At 31.6% G+C, this 6,943-nt stretch overlaps 1 long non-coding RNA gene across 5 annotated transcripts; it reads left to right on the top strand.

Moving 5' to 3' along the window:
• Positions 1–1,398: 1,398 nt before the first annotated feature.
• On the top strand, positions 1,399–5,546 carry LOC139840031 (uncharacterized). 5 transcript variants are annotated; one of them, XR_011757191.1, is made up of 4 exons: positions 1,399–1,522; positions 2,186–2,271; positions 2,390–2,535; positions 4,297–5,546. It is a non-coding gene; the product is annotated as an uncharacterized lncRNA (long non-coding RNA). The 5 variants fall into 5 exon arrangements; XR_011757194.1 differs by having other exon boundaries at positions 3,374–5,546; XR_011757192.1 differs by having other exon boundaries at positions 2,848–5,546.
• Positions 5,547–6,943: the final 1,397 nt, after the last annotated feature.

The following is a 6,943-nucleotide window of genomic DNA, read 5'->3' as shown; positions in this document are numbered from 1 at the left end:
AACCTGTTAAGAAATTACGGAATATCGCGATTGTATGAAGAAAACCTTACAAATGACGCCGGAAATTCGATAATGCGAGATTGGATTGTTGGATTCCTGGGTTAATTTTTAGGGTTTTATGAAAGAGGTTGAAGTTGGATGCGTTGATTATTTATGACAGAGCAATTGGTTACAAACAGTTATTATACTCCGTATCTGCTACAAATTCCGCATTTTCTCTTTTCTATACTTCATCATCTTACAGATGAAAAAGAATGCGTGTTTAAAGTTTCAATATAAAGAAACCTTAATTTGGAACATTAACAGAAGATACGAAGTTAAATAGTTAATATGATTTTTTTAATTGTAAAATAAATAAATACTATTATGACATCATATAGAGTGTCTAGATTTTTTTTTTCTTTTTTCTTTTAATTTTTTTAGCAAAAAAAAAATTTGCTTTTTTTATGATATCATTATTTTAATATTATAATAAAATCTATAGATGGTCAAAGTGAATGTTGAGATGGTTATGTTGCAAGTGAAAATTGTGACTTGAATAAAGTTAGAGATTTCTCTATAACTTTGAAGTCTCTAATTTGCTAGTTAATTGTGAGGTAAGATCTATTTATGCTTGGATTTAAAGATGCTTTAGGTGGATTATTTGTTTAGAATTTGGGAGTTGATAAATCCAAACTTGATTTTAATGAATCCACAATATTTTTTCATCATTTCCTATTATACCCTTATATATGCAATACAATTTAATGGATGTGAGAGAAAATATTAGGGGCATTTTGAGAAATTATGGAAAAAATTTGTGGAACTATCAAATTTAAATTTGGAAATATCATTACCCTTGTAATTTATGTTTATATATGTGGATTTGTAGGCTTTTTTAGTGGGATTTGATTATCAATTATATTTGACTTTTATTAGTCAACCACTTGTATGGAACTTTGGGTGGTCATCTGCTTTATGTGATATTCATAATGGATGCTTCTGTGATCGAGATTGTGCTACAAGTATGTAGGAAGAGAGTTGTTTTGTTTAAATCTTCATATAGCTCGGTGTTTGTGTATGTGTATGTATTGGTTATTGTTTATTTGTTTTTTTATGAGCCTCATCATCTGGGTCAGTAAAAGGTAAGAGCAGTATGATCATCGATGTAATTTTCAATTTTTCACTTTTTCGTGAAGAATTGTTATCTATATCTATTTTATTGCTTTTTTTTGCCCAAAAAAAAAGAAATTATTTTTTTTGAAAGTACTGTAACATAGGTACGAGCTTGCTCGATATTCTTTTGTATCCTTTGTTGGCGATTTTTTTTTTAAATCGGCCCATATGGGTATAATCAATAAGTACCTAACCCCTCCTCCAAGTCGGCAGCCTCATTTTTATTCACTCACTTCCTCTGCCAAAAAAAAAAAACCCTAAACCTAAAAAGTAAAACAACCACCAAATTTCATCTCCACTGCCGACAATCCATGGCGACTAGAACGTTGTTCAGATCTCTTCTGCTTCTATTTCCGCCTATAAATCTGTATACTTCTATTTATTACTTATGTCATCTATAATATCTTTATTTCTTATTTTTCTATTGATCAATTTATCTGTATTATTTATTCTCTATGGTTTGTATGATGAGTCGATATTCTGATCCATGAATCTCGGAATCAATCAAGTGTACAGTATGTTTAACTTATTTACATAACTCAATTAGGCCAATTTGGCGAGGCAGAGCACCCTAGTTATATTATATTATACTTAAATCTAAACCTAAAAACTATGCAATTAACAATTCTCGTTCAACCCTAAAAATGTTTAGACCGTAGTCTGCATTCAGAGAACACGGTGGTCCACACGGTCGGCCTGATGGTTTCCGTCGATGGCTAGCAACCAGAGTTGTTTTTTATCGGCAATGGGCAGCCTTCAATTTTGGCGATTTTTTAGTATTTTCTGTTATAAATTCATACAACTGCCTTTTTTTTTTTTTTTTTTTTTTTTTAAAAAAAAGACCATATAGATGTGGAAAGACCCTTTAGAACAAACTGAACATTAACATATTGAAAGAAGCAATATTTGTTATTTGGTGATGCTGATGGAGTAATTATATTATGGGAATTTTATTTAGCTGAAAACAAGGTTGTTTGTGTTTTTTTATTCAAAATATTTTTGTATGAATAAATAATAAATTTGATAACAGCTACTTTCAGCTCGTTTTTTACGGTGGATTTATGTATCACAACCGTGTAATCACACAAGAAAGGTTTTACATGTGTTACTGTTCAGGTATTTTTTTAGATTGTGTGGTTGATAATTTAATTACCGTCTGAAGATCATAATCGTTATTTTTTCATTAAGTTTGAACTTAAAATTTTATAAGTAATTTTTGCATGTGATTGTGCAGTTACGTGTTTGGATTCACTCTTTACTAGTTTGAAAGCATGGTTACACTATTTTTGAGTTGCGAGGAAGTACGACACACCTAATTATGACAATGGGGGGCTCGATAACAAGATTCATTTGTATCGCGGTGATACAACAACAGGACAAGTATGTATTTCTGTTTGTAGCCATGCTCTTGTGTTTACGTTATTAGTGAAAGTGTGGTGGTTGGATATGGGTCTAATTTGGAAGGATTTTTTTCGGTCTGGGTTGAACTTTTGTTCTAATTTACAAATAGATAATTTGCAGAATGGGAACCTAGCTTTAATCATTTGGCGTTTGAGTTTTCATTTTTTGGTGATAAAGAATAAAAATACCCTAACTTATTTAATTTGAGAAAAAACTGATTTCCTAAATAAAGGATAAATTCGGTAAAGTTGATAGTTTTTGTGTCATTTACGTTATCAAATGTGGTTGCAGAATACATATCTTTTAAGAATGAAATAGTAGTTTATAAAATCACAAATAAAATATAATTTTTTTTTTTTAACAAATATAAAATGTAAAATCAGTATCAAAATTTTCATATTATGTACCACGCTGCTTTAGAGGTTGTTAAGTATGAAATCAAATGATGTGTGTTTGACTTAGTTTGAACCGATTTTAATGATGTGAGTGTGGACTAGCAAGTATTTGATCATAATATTCATATTTTTATTATTCATTATCATCTCCATTAATCATATTCATAAACATTGATCATCATCATTCTAATCATCTTCTACTAATTGAACAAGTGAATTAAACATGAATTCAAAATTGAACAAGTGAATTAAACATGAATTCAAGCTTGATATAGATTAACTTAAGCTTGATATGGATTAACAAAGATTCAAAAAAAGCTTAATTGCTCCTCGTTAGTTTGTATAGGAATGGTGTTAGGTTTGGGGAGGTTTACCAAATTTTTTGTAATATGAATGATTTTTAAAGCAGTTAGAGTTTTTAGGCACATTACACCAGAATGCAGGAGTGATTCACCAAATTCAAACCCGCAAGGGGAATGTCGGAACTGACAGTAAGGTTGATCGTACGGACTTTGTTGATGATTTTAGACTTTGTTGATGATTTTTGCGAAGGTGATGGTCTTGAGATCCACTTGCCATGTCTGTGTATTTACAAATTTATGATGATAGTTCTTGAATACATGTTAGGTTGTGTGGCTAATTTGTTGAACAATTATGAACTTCTGAATAGAAATTTGTTAACACACGGTCTTGGAAAATGGATCTTAACATCATTATCTTCGAGAAAATTATCTACAGAGTCTGTTTGATCATTTCCATCTTTACTGTCGCTTTCGGTACTTCCTCTTGCGGGATTAATTTTGGTAAATCATTCCTCTATTCTGCTGTTATGTGCATATAAACACCCTAACTACTTAAAAATGATCTGCATTACAAACATTTGGTAAAGTTGTTCCACAAACCAACACCATTCCAGTACAAACTAATGAGCAGAGCAGTTCACAGTTTTTTTGAACCTCTGTTAATCTATATCAAGCTTGAATTCATCTTTAATTCATTTGTTCGATTGGTAGCAGGAGTTTAGAACGATGAATATGATCATCATTGGAGATGATAATGATAATAGCTTGAATCTGAATCAATTACGAACTGGTTGGAAAGAGGTTTCCAGAATCACACCATAGAAATATGGAAATCATGATCAAAGGTTTGCTAGTTTTATAGGTACAAAAAACACTTACATCACTAAAATCGGGTCAAATTAAGTCAAACATATATATCACTTAATTTTGGACTTAACAACCTCTAAAGCAGCTTAGTACATAATATGGAAGTTCTGATACCGACTTTATATGTAATTTATATTTTATTTGTGATTGTGATTTTATAAACAAATATCTACAAGGGCTTGGATAAGGATATCATTTTCCAGTGGATGGATGAAGTTAGGAGTGGAGAAAGAGGAGGATGTTTTAATAAGCAAGATGGATATGATGATAAGAAGAAATAGTGAGTATGTAAAATGTTAAGGTTCTGAGCTTCATTTTTTTATTACATTTCAGCGACACTTTTTTTTTAAGTTATATTTTCAAAAATGGCGGTTAAAGGACAAAGTCTGGTTGATCAAGATTCCGGTTTGTCAGATTCGGTTGTTCAATACTTCAATATAAACACACACGTATACACTTAAGTAATTATGTATATCTAGAATATATCATGGTGCTATGTGTTTAAAACGATCATTTCATATTACTTTTTTAAAATCATTATTAGAGCTATTAGCCTATATATATCATGGGGTTATGTGTTTTAAACTATAGACTTTATTACTCACTCTGGCCCGACAACTCATTTTTATGCAAAACCATTTTTACCTGCTATTCAAAATGTTATCTTTTGATCATGTGTTGGTATCCATGATAAGTAGCTAGGTTCATGTGGTCATGCACCTAAATACGGCCCTTGTTTTTTATAATTATAGCTAGTCAAGAAGTATTTTATGGTTGTGATGGTGTTCTACAGAGAGGTGGATCTGATCAAATCGATTACCACCTTTTAACCAAACAAGAAGCACACAGGAGAATTGTACGGGCATGTTCTTGGAACCCGTTTGGTAACCAATTTGCCACCGGCTCCAAAGACAAAACTGTCAAAGATTTGGGGGCTGCAGAAGGAAAATTAATAATGACTTTTCCTGATTTCAAAACTAGTGTTACCGCTCTATCTTGGACGGGCCTCCACCGCGAGAATAACGACGGGGTTCTCGCCGTTGGACCCAAAAGCGGGCTTATTGAGCTTTGGAGTATTTCTCTTGGAAAAAGTGAACAAGATTTAGCAGTTTTGGTACCAAATGCCTCTCTTGTTATAAAATTTGTCACGTTTCGCTGGTGAATCGTTTACAATGGAGAAACTCGGAGAAGAATGATGATTATGCAGCTTGCTTCTTGTGGAGCTGATCGCTGTTTTAGAGTTTTGAAGTTAGCTTTTTTATATAAGCTGATGTGGTTTTCGGTTGCTACTAAATTGGCAAAGTTTCAAGATAAAGTATCTGAATAGGGCATTAGGTTTTCACTCTTCGGGTTGTCCGGTAGGGTGATTAATTTTAGTCTGATATACGTTGTCTAATTAGATAGTTATGTTCTTTAACGTAGTCGAGAAGTCTTGTATACTCTTATTATGTATGAAATGTTAGTTTTAGTAAAAATTTGTCATTTTCAAGTTCTTAACTTTTTCCTTTTGACCTATTCTCCAAGTAATTTGGCACATAGTTTGACTTTTGAGGGTAAAACAAAGTTTGACAGGAAAACAATGAATAACAATATAAAGATTGCAAGATGGAGACTAATCATGTAAACATTATTACTAGCTGGTAAAAGGTTTATGTTAAACAAAAGTCATTTCATTGTGAAAAAAGTTGAATCTGACAGCAAAAAACAATGCACTTTGTTGAATGAACTGAATCATAAAATGCAAAAAAAAAAAAAAAAAAAAGAAGAAAATATGGTTAGATGGGGTGTATGCATTATGGTTCCAGCTGATGATGTTTGTTTGTAGTAGTTAGGTGCTTTAATGTATGTACACTAATACACTATATGTTGGAACGCCATTATCTTTCAAGTATAATAATTTATCTTATATATGTATGATTAAAAGGGTAGTGAACATTAGGTCCAGTTTTGATAACTTTGCTATATTTTGTTATTTATTTACACATTCTGTGTAACCCTATACTTGGTAGACAACCATGTGCTTTCCCTTTCAGTTATGAGATTATTAAAACATGGTACATGACAAAACAAAAGCACAAAATAAGTAATTAATATACATATGATATCTTTATATACATTTTTGCTAAGAGAAAACTGTTCAAAAACTTTTTTCATAAAGAAAAATCATGTTGTTTCTGAAGTGCCCCGTCCTAATCCATAAGGACGAATACAATAACATATGGTTACATTGTGAGGTTTTGACCTCTATATGATACATTTTACAAACATTGCATTCGTTTTCAAAAGAAAACCTTTCATTACATCGAAAGTTGACAGGTATGCATAACATTTCATAATATCCAAACTATAAATGACCTAATTTGTCATTTCCTTTAATAATGATCTTTATTGAACTCAACGACTCGAATGCAATGTCTTTTGAAATATGTCATGAATGACTCCAAGTAATATCTCTAAAATGAGCAAATGCACAGCGGAAGATTTCCTTAATACCTGAGAATAAACATGCTTTAAAGTGTCAACCAAAAGGTTGGTGAGTTCATTAGTTTATCGTAATCAATCATTTCCCTAATTTTAATAGACCACAAGATTTCATTTATTCAATAATCTTACACTCGCAAGTGTATAAAAATCATTCGTATGATGAACACCTGGTAACCGACATTAACATAATGCATATAGAATATCCCCCGCATACTCGCAAGTATGCTATATAACGGCAATCGTAATCACCTTTTTAAATCGAAGTACTAAAGCATTCCAAATTCCAGAATGGGGTTTGTTAGGCCCATAGATCTATCTTTAGGATTCGCGTCAATTAGG

The sequence above is a fragment of the Rutidosis leptorrhynchoides genome, chromosome 4, assembly GCF_046630445.1.
Source record: "Rutidosis leptorrhynchoides isolate AG116_Rl617_1_P2 chromosome 4, CSIRO_AGI_Rlap_v1, whole genome shotgun sequence".
NCBI classification, from domain to species: Eukaryota; Viridiplantae; Streptophyta; class Magnoliopsida; order Asterales; family Asteraceae; genus Rutidosis; species Rutidosis leptorrhynchoides.
Note: the sequence above shows the minus strand (reverse complement) of the source record. Positions and strands in the feature narration are given on the sequence as shown.